Source organism: Monodelphis domestica, chromosome 1, assembly GCF_027887165.1.
Source record: "Monodelphis domestica isolate mMonDom1 chromosome 1, mMonDom1.pri, whole genome shotgun sequence".
In the NCBI taxonomy this organism is placed as follows: Eukaryota; Metazoa; Chordata; class Mammalia; order Didelphimorphia; family Didelphidae; genus Monodelphis; species Monodelphis domestica.
The window spans coordinates 54,733,478-54,751,461 of record NC_077227.1 but is presented as its reverse complement, the minus strand read 5'-3'; the positions used below and the strand labels follow the sequence as shown (position 1 = coordinate 54,751,461).

The window sequence follows — 17,984 nt, the reverse complement described above, 5'->3', positions numbered from 1 at the left end:
TCTTGCAGAACTTGGGAAGTGAAATGAGATCCCCTGTCTGAGTCTATGGTATTGGGAATGCCATGTCTAGGGATAATTTCTTTCAGTAGAAATCTTACTACTGTGACTGTATCATTTTTCTTGGCTGGATAAGCTTCATCCCATCTCGTCAGTCTATCCACAATAACCAATACATACTTGTATCCCTTGTCTTTGGAAATATTAATGTAGTCTATTTGGATACATTGGAAAGGCATATAGCTGAGAGATCTGCCTCCCAATGCTATGTTCTTAAAGTGTCCTTGATTGTATTTCCTACATGTTTCACATGCCTGACAAGTTCTAATGGCATTTGTTGTTATTCCAGGTGCCATCCAAAAACTCTGTACTGTATCCAGAATACCCTGCACCCCATAATGTCCTTTTGCATGTATCATGGTGCATAGATGTTGATATAATTTTCTAGGGAGAATTGGTTACTCCTTTGAGCAACCCAGATGCCTTTGATTTATTTAGCACCTAGTTGCTCTTTCCATGACTGAACTTCATTTCCACTGTAAGCTTCAGTGAGATTATGCTTGTCCAACAGAGAGAAATTCAGCACACAGTGAGGCCTGAATCTTATAGCATATTTTGCAGTAACATCTGCTCTTTAATTCCCTAGGGATATTCTGTCTTTTCCATGAATATGTACCTTGCATTGGATTAAGGCCACCTCTTTTGGAAGTTCTGCAGCTTTTATAAGATGGTCTATTAATTTGCCATATGCAATTGGTTTCCCAGCTGATGTTCTGTACCCTCTGTTTTTCAAAAAAATTCCAGATGAGTGAATAGTTGTAAAAAGATAAGACGAATCTGTGTATATGTTCACTCTTTTGCCTTTTGACAACTCCAGAGCTTTGAGCAGTGCTTTTAACTCGGCACCCTGGGCACTAACATGACTTGGTAATGATGCATACCAAAGCATTTTGTTGTTAACTACAGCAGCCCTTGTGACCCTGTGTCCTCTATAAATGTATGAGGATCCATCCATGTATGCTTCCATATCAGGATCACTAAGAGGTGTGTCTTTAAGATCATTTTTAGGTTTATACTTCATTTCCACAAATTGGTTGCAGTCGTGCAATGGCTCTCCACTTAATGGCAAGTCTGGAATCAGTGTAGCTGGGTTTAATGGTGCACATCTATGAATGGTGATGTTGTCATTCCCTAGCAAAAAATGATTTCATACTGAGATATTCTTTCATCTGTAAAAGAATGCATATTCTGCGATCGTAGCAGTTTTTCTTTTTGGTGTGCAGGATACACATGTAACTTGCATCCCAGTGCAATATCATATGCTTTCTTCACCATGAGAGTGGTAACAACAACACTTCTCAGGCAATACACCATTCTTTGTGCAACAGGATTGAGGATAGAACTGTAAAATGCTATAGCCCTTAAATGTAGCCCAAAATTTTGTGCTAACATCCCAGAAGCGATGCTCTTAGCTTCATCGACATACAAGTGGAACTCTTTTTTATAGTCTGGTATTCCCAAAGCTGGAGCTGTTAAAATGGCTTCTTTCAACTGTGACAAAGCATGCAGGTGTTTTGTTTAATTGCAAAGGTTCTTTAACTTCTTTCTTTGTCAAGTCAGTTAAACACTTGGAAATATGAGAATAGCCTACTATGTACTATCTTGAGGAACTAGCCACCCCTAGAAATGCCCAGAGTTCTTTCTGGTCCTAGGGATGTCTAGCTTCTATATATCTGCTATCCTTTTATTTGAGATTTTCCTGGTGCCCCCCTCCAGGATAAATCTGAGATAGTCGACTTTTGGGAGTACCCACTGGATTTTCTTTTTAGAAACTTTATGCCCTCTCTTATAAAGCTCTATTAATAACTTCTTTGAATCTTCCAAACATGTTTTTGGATCAGGTGATGCTATTTGTAAGTCATTTACATAATGTACTAGCTTGCTGTGTTTGAAAGTTATGTTAGCTAGAACTCTTTGTAAAAGTTGACAAAATATAGAAGCTTATTTACAACATCCTTGCACTAATCTCACGTAACAAAGTTGATTTTATCCCCATTGGAAAGCAAAAATGTTCAGAGAGTCAGGGTGCAATGGTATAGTAAAATATGCATTGCTTAAATCCAACACTGTACCACCGGTCATCTGGAGGTATCTGTGTGATTATATCATTTGGTGAAGGTGTTACCATGTATGTCTTTTTTATAAAGTTGTTCATTGCCCTAAGATCCATCACAAATCTCCAAAATTGTTTTCCATCTTCATTAATTTTGTTCTTCTTATTAACCAGAATTGGACTATTAAATTCAGACATTGTAGGCCTTAAAATACCTTGTTCCAACAAGCTGTTTATAATTGGTGTTATGCCTTCTATGGCTTCTCTGCTTAATTTGTATTGAGGTATCTTAGGAGGAACTCCATTCCTGACTTCAGTCTTTACCGTGTAACTGATCTTATTCTACCCACATCATTCTGATGTTTAGCAAACACCCCTTGAAGAATATTTTTTGATATTTCATACATAGATGCCAAAATTTGGATTTTCTCAGGTTCTTCTTCCAATTGCCCCAGTTATAATAATGGGTAGTGTTTTAGAGAATGTTTGGGCAAATGTAAGTATATTTTCCCAGAATGTTCACATTGCAGGGTTGCCCCGATCTTACATAAAAAATCTTGTCCTAAAAGGTTATCTGGACATGAAGGGATCAATAGGAAAGTATGATCAATGGTGAGAGGACATAGTTTAACCATTGTGCTTTTGATCTTGGGGACCTGTTTTATCTGTCCTGTAGTGCCAGCCACAGAAACCATATCCCCTATGTTGGTATCCCCTGGACATGTCTTTAGGACTGATTTTTGAAGCACCGGTATCCACGAGAGCTTTGTATTTTTTCTTTCCCACTTTAATCCATACATATGGTTCTGGCTTTTGTGAAGCTATTGAATTAATTGTTAGTGATTCATTTTGTACTACACTGTCATCTTTTGCCATATTTATTATTGAACTAGTTAGATCTTCTTTGGATTAAATCATTTCCTAAGTGATCTTCATCTATATTTGATTGTATCATGTTTTCTTAAACCATAGCTATATGTAATTTCATATAATTTTACTTGGCCAGACTTCTCCCCTCCATTTAGAATGTTGGCTTCATGGAAGTCATTTGAACCCTTGGCTATCCTAACAGTTGTTGTGCCCTCAATTCTATTCATATTTTCAAATTTAACTGCTGTTTCACTTCCAATACATTGAATATGATTAGTATTATCAATTGTATTTTCAGCTCTATTTTCTTTTAGATTTATAATTTCCAAATTATTTACTGTAGGATGAAAAATTTCAGCTTCTGGGTTCAAGCTAGATATTTTTTCTAAGGAAGTCTGTACCCTATAGATTTTAGAAGTTTTAACAGGTTCATATGGGGTTTTCTGTTTGTCTGTGAGTTTTTGTACGTTTTGTGTAGCTCTAGTAACACTGTTTGTAATAATAACCTTAGTATGTGTTTTCTTATAATCATTTTGTAGTAAAGAATTGAAATTTTGTTTCATTGTCTCTTTCAACAACTCCTGATCATGTTTGTGTGAGTTTTTATGACTTCTTTTTGTCCAGAATTCAATCCCTGTGCTAAATCTGCATTGAAAAAAATATTTTTATTTGTTTTCTGCTTTTTTCATGACTGGTTACTATGCTTCTTCTCTCTGAGTCTCTAATCTCAGCTTGTATCTGTGTAATCAGATTTTCAATCTCTTTATCTAACTCATTTACTTGTCTCTGCTTTTCACTTAATATTTGGTTTGATTTTTCACCATCATTTCTCATAGACTCAATAAATTTAGTTTTCTGTTTCACCCTTGTATTTTCTCTTTTCGGTATTTGTTTTGCTCCAGTAAGTCCCCCATTGCTTGCTACATCCTGCAATACTGTTTTCCTATCCCCTTTTACAATACTGACTAATTTATGTTCCTGGCTTCATGAATCCTTTCTCCCATGAGATACTACTTCTGCATACTTTGGCCTATGTAAGATAATTTTAGTGTTGTGACTTGAAATCTATTTAATTTGGTCACCAGAGAAAATCCCAAAATAATAAAATACCCAAGTCAGCTGGAAATTATGGTGATTTAATTAATATAGAGAGAAGGAATTAAGGAAAAGAGAGAGAGAGAAAAGAGTTAATTTAAATTGCTCCGGCTCAGGCTGAGCCAGGCAGTAGTTAAAGGCCTTGGCCAACGTGGCCTCCTTGAGCCCAAGGGAAAGGGAGTCAGTCTTATTGCTCACCACCAGACCATCTCCAGGAAGCTGTCTGAGGGAGATCCTCCAGGCTGAGTTCCAGTCCTGAACTGAACTCCGAGTTGCCTGAACTGAATTTTCTAGCCTCCTTTTAAAGAAATTTTCTCTTATGTCACTTCCCCTAAATTTTCACGTCTACCAATCACAGTAGACGCTTTTCTCCAGGACTGCCCATTCTTTAGTTCTTACCTTCTTTGATTAGATTTTCTCCAGGACTATCCACTCTTTAGTTCTCACCTTCTCTGATTACATTATAACTTTTGAGTACTTCACATTTCTTTGTTAAGTTCGCCTTTTGTGAGTTACTTGACCTTTTTGTGATCAATTTAACCTTTATAGGTACTTAACACCTTTTTGTATTAGATCTAAAAATAGACTTAGCTTAAAGTTCTAGCTCTACTATAAGATATGAGTTAAGTACCTTCATTGTTCAATCAGAAGTTTACAACTTTATCTTCCCCTAAAGTATGTCTAATTAGGGTGGAGTAATTTTAAAATTCACACTTAGCTCCCAGATTAATAGCTGAATGCATTGCTTCAATGTCTGAAGCTTCTCTGACTGTCCTTAATCTGCCATGTTTGCAGCATGTGTCTCTCTTTTGTTTGTAATATGGTTTTTCTTGTGTGTTTTTGTTATTTGCCTCATATTTCTTTTTTAAATAGCAATCCTTTATTAGGTGTCCAGCCTTGTGGCATAAGAAACACTTCCTTGTTTCTCTATGTCCCCTCCAATGTTGGTATGATGGTCTGGAGTATGCCTTGATTGTGTGCAAATTTTTAATTTCCTGAATTTATTTTTGTCTTAAATTTTCCTCTATGTCTTGCAATTTCTGTTTCAATTCTGTCATTTGTTTCTTTTGGTCATTATGACTGTCAAATAAGTAGGATGCAGCTTCTCGAAGTTCAGACAGAGTAACTGTGTCATATTTGGGAAAATAGTTCTTTAAAAATTTCTTAGGTGTAATGTGCAACCCCTAAGGAATTATCTCCTTATGTGAGCCACAGACTCTTCTGAATCTTTTTATATGCCCATAATGAACTCTGCTATTTCGGACAGGTGATCTATAATGCTTGCAGGATTCTCAGTCTTCTCTTGCACTAATTTGTCAAATTTCCCCCATGCATTGGGTTTAGAGCAAAATGTTTTATAGCTTGGAGCAGATCCTCTCTACACTTTCTAAGATGTCATGCAGGCAGGATTTGAAAAATCAAAATTCTCCCCCTGTTCCTCTGTAGGCCAGTTTGTAAGAGTGTTATCAGTCCTAGTCTTCTCAATGAATTTCCTAAATAATTCAGAGATAAGGAACTCTGTATCATCAAAACTTGGCTCAGATATTTTAAACGCCCTTTTCAGCTCCTTATGGGCCCTATGGGGTTCAGAGTCAAACTTTGGAAACCTTCTATGAATGGAATAAAGTTCCTGAGTTGTAAGCTGTTTATGTACTTTAGAATGAAGCACTCCTGCAATATCTGAAATCTTAGCAATATCTTTTAATGGAAATATTTTCTCAGCTTCCTTGTTGTTATCAGTACCCTTGTCTTTGCCATTGTCATGTGTTCCTGTCTTATTTTTTCTTTAGCTTTCTTGTCCTTGTCTTTAAGTTCATTATCTGCCTGCCCATTTACCATCTTAGCCTGATCCAATCCCTGCTTCTTCAGAAATTCCTCACACATAGTTTTTACTAACTGTTCTAGGTTTGTATCAAGCACCATAATCTGGGCTGCCTTCTTTGGTGTTAAGAACTTGCAAATGTTTCTCAGATAGGTGAAAGTGTATGGCAGCTGTAGTGAACACATATATCTGTGTGAAGATTAGCCATATCATGGTGTCATTGTTAAGACATACTCATTATAAAAGAAGTGGAATTGGATATGTCCAATAGTTTCCATCACAAAGTTGGTCACAGCACTATACATAATATTATAGACCCAATAACAGACTATGACAGCAAGCACCATCATGCCACATGCTACTTATAGAAACATCCTTCTTCTTATTTAGCTTTCACTTTGTTTGGGATAGGGTAAGACCTTTTCAGGTGCCAAATTGTATTAGGTGGTTGTTTCTTTAGATGGATTATGGTAATGTAAGATTGCTGGGCAAGCCTGCAGACCAATGAGGTAAGGTGAAATAAGACTCTGTCTCCCTCCTCACTCTCCCTTCCACTTCAGGTAGTCTCTTCAGTTGGAGTCAGACTGAGATTCAGACTGAATAAGTTGCCTGAATATCAGATAGATAACCTCACTCTCTAAAGTTGTTGGAACAAGGGTTTATTTTAAGGAAGCAGAAGGAAAAGGAAATTGGATAGGAGAGAGGGGTTAGGACTTTCCCTGATCTTAAGTAAATCCTAAATTGAGTAATAAACGTATAGAGTCTTAGATGAGGGATGTGGCTAACAGTTTTAAGGATCTTTTGAGTAAATTCTTGATACTGTAGAGAGAAAATCAGTAACCAACAAGGAAAGGATCTTCTCAGTTCTTCCTCCTTCAAGTGCCAGGAGAAAGATTTTTTCCAGCAGTTTGGGTGTTTCTTTTAACTGCCTTCTCCCAGTCACATTCTCCTCTGGAATGTTCCTTGATGGACAGCTCTTCAAACTTCCATCCATTGCCTCTGCAGGTTTTTCTTCAATATTACTCTCTCACACTATCCAAGATATTTTTGTTGACAAATAAGCATTGTGAGCTATCTATCCAGTAGTGTATCATAGCCTGCCACTATAGGGTAGGCATTTTTCTTCTGCTTGATTTTTTCAACATGAATATGCAGACCAAACTCTTTTGAGTTATTATAGATTTCATTTATGAGGCTGTAGAGCAGGGATCCATGAACTTAAAAAAAATAAATTGTTATTGATATCTTTTATTTTTTTTATCTCATCATAAATTTCCTCAGTATTCCTTCCTTAGAGACTCTTCCCAAAAAACAAATAGTATTTTTTAATACCAAAAAAAAGAAGAGGAAAAATCTAAACAACCATTGTATACATTTAAAAAGTACAAAAATCTGCAATATGCAATACCTGTGGTCTCTGTGTCCTTGAAGGGGTGAGCTGAGTACATTCTTTCATATGTTTCCTTTTGAATCTTGTTTGTTCTTTATAATTTTGCAAAATTTGCTTTTGATTATTTTTGTATGTGGTTCTTTCCATGAACATGGTTGTAATCATTGTATATATAGTTTTCCTGACTGCTTATTTCATTATGAATCAGTTCATATAGTACATCTTTTTTTGTGCTTCTCTATATTCATTATATTCATCATTTTTTACAACACAGAATATCTTACTACTATATTCCTACACCACAATTTGTTTAGATGGGCATCAACTTTGTTTCCAATTCTTAGTAGCTATCAGAAAGGTGCTGCTATAAATGTTTTTCTGTATATGGGGGCTTCTTGTCATTGGCTTCTTTGTGGTCCATGTATGTAGCCCAGCCATGGAGTCTCTGTGTTGTTTTAGTAATTTTGTTTACATAATTCCAAATTACTTTTCAAAATGGTTGTAGCAAATCACAGGTCAACCAACAATATATGTGCCTACATTGTAGCATAGCCCCTTTGACTTTTGACTCTTGTCATGTTTTATCATTTTTGCCAATTTGAAGGATGTCAAGTAACCAGGGTGTTTTAATTTTCTTTTCTCTTATTAGTGATTTGGACTGCAGCATTCTTTCATATGTTGTTATTACTTTAGAATTTGGTTTTTTTTTAGAACAATTCATCATGTCCTTTGATCATTTAATCTATTGGGGAAAGACTGTCAATATATGTTTGTTAATGGTCCATAGATCCATCTTGTATATGAAATTTCTATCAAAGAAATTTGATACAAAGATTTTTTTACCCCATAAGACTACTTCCTTTCTTATCTTATGTTCATTGTCTATCAGAAAGCTTTCCCATTTCATGTAGTTAAAATTATTTATTTTTATCTTTTGTAATTGCCTCTAGATTTTGTTGGGTTTAGAATATATCTCTTACATTTAACCTTTAAGAGGTATATAATCCATTTCTCTTCTAATTGTAATTGTAGTATGGTGTTTAGTATTAAGACCACATATTCATTTAGAATATATTATGAAGTGTAATAAAGGTGTTGGTAACTGCCTACACTTTGCCTTCCACTTTTTCCAGGAGTTTTTATCAAATAGTAGGGAGTCATGAACTTGTTTTATTCAGAATATTTTTCTGTGATTACATGATTCATGTCCTTTCCCTCCACTTCCCCCAACTCCTTCCCATAGGCAATATACAATTACACTGGGTTTTATGTGTGTTATTGATCAAGACCTATTTCCATATTATTGATATTTGCACTAGGGTAATCCTTTAGAGTCTATATCCCCAATCATATCCCCATCAACCCTTGTGATCAAGTAATTGTTTTTCTTCTGTGTTTCTACTCCCACAGTTCTTTCTTTGGATGTGGAGAGCATTCTTTCTCATAAGTCCCTCAGAATTGTACTGAATCATTGAATTGCTGCTAATAGAGAAGTATATTACATTCAATTGTACCACAGTGTATCAGTCTCTGTATAATGTTCTCCTGGTTCTGTTCCTTTCACTCTGCATCAGTTCCTGGAGGTTATTCCAATTGGGGGTGTTTTTGTTTTTTTTTATAACTTTGAATGCAATTGGTTTCCTTTGTGGTCAAAATTATTTCATACATTTAAAAGCATTATTTTGAGAAAGAGGTCCATAGTCTTTGTCTGACTGGCAAAGAGTTCTATGATGCAAAAATGGTTAAGAACTCCTGCATAGGAGTGAGGACATAATTCAATGAGCACAGTAACAGAAACAGAAGCAGCTAGATGACATCACCCTCTATAGGGAATCCCTTTTTGATTTATGGAATGAGAGAAGAAAGACAATAGGGTTAGGTTCAGTATTTAGGCCCGGGAAATTAAAGAGAATCAAATGTGTGAACAGACTACTTAGACCTGCCTGCTTTCTTATGCTTCAAGGAGGAGATGTAAACTTTTATGCATAAATGATTTTGAGGGGTCTGGTATTATGTATATGTAGGCATCTAGTATTCACTCTGCCTGGCAGATTCTAGGTAAGTGATTGGTCACTTATTTATCCTTTGTTTTCGAAGAGGACCAATAACATCACTAAGTGATGTGTCATGTTAAGGGGGGAAAGGGATTATTTTTTATAAAAAGGTTGGACTGGATTATTTAAGAATAGGGTCATGTGAAGTTTAAAATTTAGCTCTTCCCCTCCATTGTGAAAATTAAATTAACTCTCCCTTGGTTGTGAATTAACTCCCCTGCCCATTTTTAGATTTAATTACCAAAAGTGTAAACATCCTACTTAAGAGTTGAGTGGGGAGATCTGTCCATTTTTAGATTTAATCACCAATGGTGTAAACACCCCATTCACACTTGAGTGAGGGAGGTATAGTGCCTTCAGAAGGTCAAGGAAAAGAGGAGTCAGCCTTATCACTCATCAAGATAACTTGTTCAGGGAAATGCCTCATCTAAACCATGATACAGAGCTCCTCCCAGTAAACTCCACGGCCAAAGGGCCAAACGCTGCCAAAAGCTTCCAGTACAGCCCAGAGAGCCTCTCACAGGAAGTCCAGGAAATATATAGGCAGTTCTTTACATCACTTCCTGTGTCTCACATACCAATGGAAGCTTAAGCTTAGCTTAGGACAGCCAGGGGGTCAGTCAGTTGTTTTCTAATTTGTCACTTGCTAGCACATGCAGGTCACAGGTCATCCTCTCCTACAGTTAATCCTTAAGTGGGGGTGTATACATTCCTGGTTGATAGAATTCTAAAGACTAAGCAGGGTGGAATAAATCTAAAATTAACAAGGCAGAGACTCTTATGACTGTTTATTCTATTTATATAACTCCTTATCATAATGGAAGGGGCTAAAGAGAGATGGACCTTTCATATTTGGGATATTCCCTTTGGTTAGAGAGCAGTTTTTGAACTAGATCTCTCAAGCCTGATCATATACTTTTCAGTTGCATTAGGGACTATTTTAGGCAGTTGGAGCAAGGAGTTGGTGGCTTGCTTTTTATTTGTGATTTAATTAAAATTGAATTTAGAAATTTTGAAGGCATATAGTGAGGTGATTATGGTATTAGCTGCTCTAATTAGGACTTTTCTAGCCACTTTGGTTCCCTTTTTTTATGATTGTCCTTTATCTTTAATTGTCTAGCAACCTCCCTTCATAAAGTCTATTAATGCTTGTAAAACCTTTGTGGTCAGGAATGCATCCAGAGGAAATGGCCCCATAAATTGCCTTTCTCAGGGTTCTAATAAGGTTGTGTTGTACCCTTTCATGTTTCTTTGGTTAGCTCCTTGAGTTCACTTTGTTTATGATTAATTAGAGGCCTGGTCTTTTTGTCTTTATCTTGTATTGTCAGGGCTAGGTCCTGGTGGGTGGCAGAAAGAATTTCTGTGCTTGTAGCTTTCCTGTTGAGGAAACCCTTGCTGTTTAGAGTCACATTTTTTTCCTTTGTTAGAAGCTGCAGGTAGTCAGCTCCTTCTCTTTGTACGCTCTGGTTCTTCCCTTTACTGTATGGCTTTACTTGCATTATAGTGGTATTCCTGCTTTTTTGGTGAGTTGAATGCCTAGTCCTGAATTGCTGATGCCTGAGTGTGAGTACTCTAACTGCTGGCAATAAAACTAAGGACTAGGTATGTCTTGGGGAAGTAAAGACCACTCATTTACTGTATTGAGGATTGGGTTAGGAGTAGTTGGGGAGGAGAGTTATATTTTCTTTTAGTCTTCTTTTACATTATTAATATTTAGAGGGGACAGCTGGGTAGCTCAGTGGATTGAGAGCTAGGCCTAGAGATGGGAGGTCCTAGGTTCAAATCTGGCCTCAGACACATCCCAGCTGTGTGACCCTGGGCAAGTCACTTGTCCTCCATTGCCTAGGCCTTACCATTCTTCTGCCTTGGAGCCAATACACAGTATTGACTCCAAGACAGAAGGTAAGGGTTTAAAAATATATATATATATATTTAGACAATATTTTTCTTCTTCTGACCCTTTCTCAATTATTAAGGTAAGGGAATTGTCATTCATTATAGTGTTTTAAGGTCTTAATAGATTTCCTTAATTTCATGAAGGCTAAAGTTGAGAGTTGCTTGAATTTTTGAAAATTCCCCTTGTACACCTGATGATCTGTGACTTCTCTTTGTTTTCACATTTACATTCTTTACAGAAATAAGGGAAGACCCATTTTAGAGCAGAAATAGAAAGTTTTATCTTTTTTGTAATCATCTATTTTTCTAGCAGCAGAATGTTGTTGGAACTCACTAAAATTTTGGCACTATATTGTCAACTTGGGGAATGGTTTGTTGAGTATTTCAGAATAGCAAATGCTTTCTTGGATTTATTTTTAATGGGTAAATAGCTTTACTTAGTAACACCTGCTATTTACAGATTTTTTTTTAAAACCCTTACCTTCTGTCTTGGAGTCAATACTGTATATTGGCTCCAAGGCAGAAGAGTGGTAAGGGCTAGGCAATGAGGGTTAAGTGACTTGCCCAGGGTCACACAGCCGGGAAGTGTCTGAGGCCAGATTTGAACCTAGGACCTCCTGTCTCCAAACCTGACTCTCAATCCACAGAGCCACCCAGCTGCCACCTATTTACAGTTTTTGAAAGTAAAGTTGTCTTAATGAACACATTTTCAATATTTAGAATTTAGAGGGAAAGGAGGATTTTCTTAATAGGCTTTGTAACAGCATTCTTTGGGATGTGTTTTGATCCTTAAAAGCAACATTTGATGTACAATGTTTTGTCATTGGGAGGGTTTTGCTCTGTAACTTCAAGCAGTTGGATTACATTATTTGTTTCCTTCCCATGTTTAAGCCTAGGTTGTCCAAAAGCAGTGCCAAAGAAAATCCCTTTTGTGTAGGTGGGGGAATGTAGGCTCGTGTGGAATTTTATTGTTGGTTAAGTATTTCAATTTTGACAAGTAGGAGTTTGCCAATATATATAATTCATAAACTGATGGAGAATGAAATGAGCAAAACCAAGATGATAATTTAAATTTGAACAACATTGTTAAGGCACACAATTTTGAATGGCTTAAAAACTTTGATTAATTCAGTTACTAACCACAACTCCAAAGGATCAATGATGAATGATGCTGACAGAAAGGTGATGGATTCAAAATGTGAAATGAGTTCTTAGGGAGAGAAAATAAATGCTCATTATTTGGGGAAATAAGTTTTGAAAGATATAACTCTTAAATAGCTTGTCCTTAGGTAGCTTTTTATGATTTAAAAATAATTTTCCTTACAAAAACCCTATAAGGTAGATAGCAGTATTATTGTTTCCATTTTACAAAAAAGGAATATGAGACTCGGGATTATGACTTACTTGTCCTTGAATACATAGCTTCTAAATGTTGAAACTAGGACATGAACCTGATTCATTCTTTCTACCTTATTATTAGAATTCCCAGAAAATACTAACATTGATTTTGTTAGTAATATATTCACTAATTCTGTTTTTTCTCTGATTTTCTATTTTTTTTTTGAAGAATATTTTTTCTTCATTGATGGTTTCTGTTGCTTTTCTAGTCATGTGTTTGCTCACTTATACTAGAGTGTGGTACCAGTCAGTACCACTGTTGTTTCATCAGAAATAAGCTGGCTATGTCTTTCCCATTACCTCCCTCCCACAGTTCTACTTATGCTGAAATACATTTGAGATCTTGCTTTTTGTTTGTATCTGTTTATAAATAGAGCCCAGTTACATTTAAGAGTGTGTAAAACAGAAACGGCTTAAAGAAATGAAAATTTTGTGAAAAATCACTTTTAAGGCATTAGATATGTTTCATTCGTGATTCCTGGGAAACTAATGAATTGTTGTTGCTACTTATTTTCTCTCTTTTCCTTAAACAAGCCTTTTAACTTATTTGCTAGTGTAAGTAGTATGGAGATTATATGTAATTATAAGGTTGAATTTTATTTCTCCATAGACCTTCATGAAACAATAATAGAGTTGAAAGTATAAGTTAGAGGATTTGAGGAATGGGCAATGATTAGTAATATCAGAAAAGTTATTTTCTGAACCTAAAATAAAGAGTGATGATTTATGTTCCAAACAGATTGGTTTTGCTTTGGTAATTTGTTTTGTTTATGACTGTGTATGTTTAGTAAACATCTTGCTTGTTTTAAATCTTATGTGGGGGCAGAAGGAGGGATGCAGAGGTGATAGGGAGCTATAGTTAGGTATCTTTTTTTCTTCTCTACTTTCTACCCATCCCTATGAAACTGGAGAAAAATCATTTTGGGATTTATTTGTTAAGAATTCATGGCATCAGATAGGTTATCCCCATTATAGGCTGAAAGAGAAAACTGAAATAGTCTCACTATTTAGCATTCACCAAGTTAGAGTTTTGTAGAAATGAAAATGGCCCAGTTTGAACAAGTGGGTCCTATGGACAAATGAAAGGTATCAGAAGTGGAAAGGAGCATTTTTAAACCCCTAGTGTGTTACCCTTGGTATTAATTAGAGGTTCCCCTAAATTGAACTATAAGGAGGTTCCTGGATCCTTAGAGGTTAGGCTATTTTAGGGTTAAAATAATGAAAAGAAGATGGATGTGATAATCATCATTCACTATCTATCCTCTGTGAGCCTTCCATTTCTTGCAATTTCCATTTGCCCCAAAGCTACTTCACTTGTGCCAGTAGTGTACTACTTCCTTCTGCACAGTCCATTCTTCAACCTCTGATGAGAAGAGAAGCTAGACTTTTTTTTACTATGCCTTTCATCTCTTGCTGCATGTGTCCCCTGAGGGAAGGCAGCCAGGATCTGGCTGGATGCTTTTCAAGATCCACTTCCAAATTATGCCCTTTAACTTCATATGTTCCACAGAATTATGTCCTGGGCCCTCTTCTCTTCCAAACTACTTTACTTGGTGATCTCATCAGCTTTCATGGATGTAATTACCATCTCTCTGCTGGGGAAAAGGTAAACAATATGGCTTTTAGGTTGTTTAGTATTCATAAATTATTTTCCCTTGATTGTTTTTCAGGTAATTTGTTGTTGTGATGAGATATTTTAAATTTTCTTCTCCTTTTTTTTCCTTCAGTCTTTTGATGCTCTTTTACTATTTCTTGTTTTTGGGGACAGTGAGGTAGCCCAGTGGAAAGAGCCAGGCCCAGGGATGGAAGGTCTTGAGTTCAATTTTGGTCTCATAACTTTCCTACTTGTTCAACCCTAGGCAAGTAATTTTCAGGGAGGGGTTTTTGTTTTGTTTTTTACCTCTCATGCCATGCTAATAATTAACTTTCCAAGTTTTTCTTCTATTACTTTCAACATTTTTTCCCTCTAGTTTTCTTATTTTATTGATAAAAACTTTTTTTAGAACTTTTGCTTCATTTCTTGTAAGAATTTTATGTGCTCAAATTCTGATTTTCTTTGAGGCTTTTCTTTTAGGTATTTTGAAACCAGTTTCTTCAGAGTTTATGTCTTGAGCATCTATCACCATAATAGCTTTTTATGGTGGAATTATTTTTTGTTTGTTCATTCTTCCAGCCTTCTTCCTGGCTTTTGACTTTATGCACTTCTCGAGGGTAGACCTGAGCTGGTCCAGTTGCTCTTTTCCTGAGGTATTGAATGTATTGTTCTAGGATCTTAGGCATACCTCAAACTGGTGACCTGCAAATTTTCTAACCTTAAAGTGGTTTTGATCTAGTACAAAAATCTGATTATTGCCCCTGCTCCACATCTAACCTCTGCTTTTCCCTAGGTTTGAGTCTGAGCAGTGGTAGATTGCTCCTGCACCCAGACACTATCCCTTGCTGGATTCATACTGACAGCATTACAAGCTTCCCTTTGGTCTGGGATTCTTTCTGCTGTTATTCTGATGCAAGGTTCTGCCTGGGCTGGAGGGTGGAAGGGATATTCTTCTCTGCTCCTGGAATTCAAGCCACATAGCTACTGCTTGCCTCTGAACTTGCTTCTCTCTATATACTTGATCTAAGGCTACCTATTGCTTCTCACTCTGAAATGCTTATGAAAGCTTATGAAAGGATAAGCTCAGGTCCACTCTTTTGTCAGCCCAGAATTGTTGCCTCAGAACTGGATAGGGATCAGTAAAAATTTTAATGCCTATTCTTGTTAAGCCCTTTTTTATTGGATCAGGGACTTAACCTACTCCAGTACACAAGCCTCACCTTGAGCTGGAATGCTCTAAGCAGCATGCTGATGTAGCTCTTTCTGCTCTACTCTTCCCCCTGAACCCAGTGCCTTTTGTGTAAATCTTGTTTTTATCCAATACCTGTGATTTTCTTTTCATTCTCCAAGAAAAATGGAAGGGGGAAAAAAGGGAAATAATAGCCTCATTTTGTTAAATAGCATCTTTCAAAGCACTTAGAAAGCAGTAACAATTATTTTCAGACAATTTTTATGAAATAGGCAAGAATGATTACTTCCTTTTTTCTAATGGAGGTCTCTCCATAGGGAGGTTAAATCCACATGCCAGTATTAGTTAGTGGTAGAATCAGTGTCTCAACTTAGATATCCTGACTCTTAGCCTATGGCTTTTTCTCTTGTCACTATTCCAGCTTTCCTGTTGTCCAGAGAGAATTAAAGCCATTGGTATCAATTTTGCATTTCTTGCAAATCAGAACTATAAGCATGCTGTCAGGTAGGAAGTCTGCCTGTTATGGTAGAAAGGTCCTCTCTGGGGCAGTGTCACAGCTGACACAGTTGTGCCTTAGCAACAAAGCACATATTGTACTGCATTAGATATGTGCAAGGCAAGATGTCAGAATTGTTTTAATTGCATTTCTTTTATTGTAAGGTATTTGAAGCAGTCTTTGGTTTTTTTTTCTTTTTTCCCCCAAATCCAAAATAGTTTTATTATTTTTTTTCAATTTTAAACATTGTTCCTTGGTTACAAAAATAATTTTCTATTCCTCCTTCCCCTCCCCAACCCCTCCCATAGCCGATGTGTGATTCCTCTGGGTATCACATGTGTTCTTGATCAGAACCCCTTTCCATATTGTTTGTATTTGCACTAGGATGTTCATTTAGATTCTACCTTCCCAATCACATCCCCTTCCACCCATGTCATTAAGCAGTTGTTTTTCCTTTAGTGTTTTTACTCCCACGGTTTTTCCTCTGAATGTGAATAGTGTTTTTTTCTCCTGAGTTGTTCAGGATCAATGCATTACCACCAATGGAGGAGTCTATTACATTCAATTGTACCACAGTTATATCAGTCTCTGTGTACATTGTTCTCCTGGTTCTGCTCCTTTCGCTCTTCCCATGGAATTCCTCCACTTTATTATTCCTTTGATGGAATACAATAGTATTCCATCACCAGCCTATACCACAATTTGTTCAGCCATTCCCCAATTGAAGGGCATCCCCTCATTTTCCAATTTTTTGCCACCACAAAGAGCGCAGCTATGAATATTCTTGTACATGTCTTTTTCCTTATTTCTTTGGGGTACAAAAACCCAGCAGTGCTATGGCTGGATCAAAGGGTAGGCAGTCTTTTATTGCCCTTTGGGCATAGTTCCAAATTGCCCTCCAGAATGCCTTCCAATTCACAACTCCACCAGCAATGAATTAATGTCCCCACTTTGCCACATCCCCTCCAGCATTCATTACATTCCTCTGCTGTCATGTTAGCCAATTTGCTAGGTGTGAGATGGTACTTCAGAGTGGTTTTGATTTGCATCTCTCTGATTATAAGAGATGTAGAGCACTTTTTCATGTGCTTATTAATGGTTTTGATTTCTTTGACTGAAAATTGCTTATTCATGTTTCTTGCCCATTTGTCAATTGGAGAATGGCTTGATTTTTTGTACAATTGATTTAGCTCATTGTAAATTTGAGTAATTAGACCTTTGTCAGAGGCTTTTGTTCTGAATATTGTTTCCCAGTTTGTTATTTCCCTTCTGATTTTGGTTACATTGGTTTTGCTTGTACAAAAACTTTTTAATTTGATGTAGTCAAAATTATTTATTTTATATTTTGTGGCTTTTTCTAAGTCTTTCTTGGTTTTAAAATCTTTCCCTTCCCAAAGATCTGACATGTATACTATTCTATGTTCACTTAATTTACTTATAGTTTCTTTCTTTATTTTCAGGTCATTCACCTATTCAGAGTTTATCTTGGTGTAGGGTGTAAGGTGTTGGTCCAAGCCTAATCTCTCCCACACTGTCTTCCAATTTTCCCAGCAATTTTTATCGAATAGTAAATTTTTGTCCCAAAAGCTGGGATTTTTGATTTGTCGTAGATTGTTTTGCTGAGGTTACTTACCCCAAGTCTATTCCACTGATCCTCCTTTCTGTCTCTTAGCCAGTACCAAATTGTTTTGATGACCACTGCTTTATAGTATAGTTTGAGATCTGGGACTGCAAGGCCTTTGCATTTTTTTCATTATTTCCCTTGATATCCTTGATCTTTTGTTCTTCTAAATGAACTTTGTTATGGTTTTTTATAATTCTGTAAAAAAGTTTTTTGGAAGTTCAATGGGTATGGCACTAAATAAATAGATAAGTTTGGGTAGGATGGTCATTTTTATTATGTTAGGTCATTCTACCAATGAACAGTTAATGTTTTTCCAATTGTTCAGATCTAGTTTTAGTTGTGTGTAAAGTGTTTTGTAGTTGTGTTCATATAGTTCCTGTGTTTGTCTTAGCAGATAGATTCCCAAGTATTTTATATTGTCTACTGTGATTTTGAATGGGATTTCT

General features: G+C 36.4%; 1 protein-coding gene across 14 annotated transcripts in view; it reads left to right on the top strand.

Moving 5' to 3' along the window:
• USP54 (ubiquitin specific peptidase 54) overlaps positions 1-17,984 on the top strand; it is a 169,419-nt gene that overhangs the window by 59,358 nt on the left and 92,077 nt on the right. The gene's annotated exons all lie outside the window — the stretch shown is intronic.